This window comes from Pinus tabuliformis, chromosome 9 (assembly GCF_031772625.1).
Source record: "Pinus tabuliformis cultivar Carrire ecotype Pingquan chromosome 9, CPIR1, whole genome shotgun sequence".
Lineage (NCBI taxonomy): Eukaryota > Viridiplantae > Streptophyta > Pinopsida > Pinales > Pinaceae > Pinus > Pinus tabuliformis.
The window spans coordinates 2009378604-2009380787 of NC_142307.1; the positions used below are offsets into that span (position 1 = coordinate 2009378604).

The following is a 2184-nucleotide window of genomic DNA, read 5'->3' on the forward strand; positions in this document are numbered from 1 at the left end:
CTGAGCCGATTTTTCAAGCGTTACACGTTCCTCTACTAATTGACTAGTTTTGTCAATATCTCCAATGTTTGTTTCCATGCTCATTTTCGCTATCAGCATAGCATGTCTAGAAGCATCAATTGCTCTTTCCTGCACATTCAATATTAATTCAGTAGACCGTGGTTTAAGAGGTGGCTTCTAATCCATGTTGATCTGTGGAGTGCCCAATATAAGAAGAATGAGGGATACTTTCCTTCATTATACTTTTAGATGACATTACAAAACTAAAGACATCGCAAAGGTAAAATTCAAGGTTTTGAAACCTCTTGTAATCCAACCATTGTAATGTTGGCTTTTGCAATATCCACAGCATGCTTCTGTGGAATAACATGACTACTTTCATCCAAAATCTAACTGAACATTCCTTGCAAGGGTGCAAGATTGGTTGAAGTTCCACTCATAATAACTAGTGAGAAGGAAGCTCCTTGATGTGCATATTTCAAAGATTTTATTGTAAATTTTTGGGATATTCCAGACATATATCTTCAATTTTGACCATTATAGACATTGATGACTTGATAATATGATCATTTTTCCCATCGATTGCTTTTTAATCGCACTAAATCCAAATTTGTTGTAAAATTTGTAGCTCAAAACATGGGTTTTTGTATAATTAGGACAAATAGAAGAAAACACGCATGGCTCTCATAGAAAAACCAAATATGTCTTAGTCGTGGATAAGACTGAAATTGTGATGGTCTGTCTACAAATGCCTTGATGGCCATTGTTCCTTTCAATTTTATGAATCTGCTGTGTTTTTATGAACAGAAAACAAAACCAGACCATGCCAAAACTGAGATGAATGAGAAGGATAATTATTGCAGACACCAGAGCAGATTTCAATGGCCATGATGGCATGTATGTTGATGCTTCTATATGTGCTGGGAGTGCCTTGATATCAACTGCAAAACGTTCTTGAACCTGCTTCAGCACATCCTCCTCTGATGAAGAAGCAGAAGAAACAAAGGTAATTGCAAGACCCTTTGTGCCAAACCGTCCAGCCCTTCCAACCCTGTGCAAATAAGTATCTGCAGACTCAGGCATGTCATAGTTGATAACAATATTAACTCTTTCAATGTCAATTCCCCTGCCTACCAGATCAGTTGCAACCAGAAGCCTCTTATTCCCCTCCTTGAAACTTTTGTATCTCATCAGTCTTTCATCCTGCTGCATTCCAGAATGAATGCAGGTACAAGGAAAGCTGCACCCCACCAGCAGCTTGGATAGCTCAGAAGCCCTTTTCACACTCTTCACAAATATAACCACCTGGTTGAAATCCAGGACATCCAGCAAATCAGTCAGCTTCCTGTTCTTTTCTACCTCAGCCAGTTTTATATAGTGCTGAACTAGACCATGAAGTGTGAGCTTGGCCTCATCATCAACATATATCTCCATAGGATCCTGCATGAATTTCTTGCAGACAGGCCTGATTTCCTTGCTCAGTGTGGCTGAAAACATCATGACCTGCTTGTCATGAGGGGTCATCTTGAAAATGGCCTGTACATCTCTCCTCATGTCCAAAGATTCCAGCATTTTGTCACATTCATCCAGAATAAAATGCCTGATATTTCTCAGACTGAGATCCTTGTCTTTTGCCAATGCCAGAATCCTTCCAGGGGTCCCAACAACTATTTGGGGGGATTCATTTTTTAATATTGCCTTGTGAGTTTTGATAGGCAGGCCTCCATAGAATACAACAACCTTCAATTCTTTCAGATGAGTCATAAACCTCTCAAATTCATGGCATATCTGGTATGCCAATTCTCTAGTATGGCACAAAACTAGGGCAGAGACTTGGCCTTCTGTGGGTTCGATCTGCTGCAGAGTTGAAAGCACGAAAACTGTTGTTTTCCCCATTCCAGATTTGGCCTGACAGAGTACATCCATGCCCAGAATCGCTTGAGGAATGCACTCGTGTTGAACTTCTGAGGGATGTTCAAATCCAGAGTCCACAATTGCTCGAAGGAGCTCTGGCTTCAGTGGGAAATCCCACATAACCTTTCTTGGAGGCTTCATCAGTGGAAAAATGTTCTTCCAATGCTTGTGCATCCAATTCCTCTTCTTCATAGTCCAGGAGCTCTTCATTATAAATCTCTTCCTTCAACTCTTCCACATTGTCTACTCCTTGTTTTGCCATTTTTCACT

At 40.3% G+C, this 2184-nt stretch overlaps 1 pseudogene; it reads right to left on the reverse strand.

Annotated features, from left to right (window-relative positions):
* Positions 1-302: 302 nt before the first annotated feature.
* Positions 303-1962, reverse strand: LOC149157123 (DEAD-box ATP-dependent RNA helicase 15 pseudogene; annotated as a pseudogene).
* Between the last annotated feature and the right edge of the window lie 222 nt (positions 1963-2184).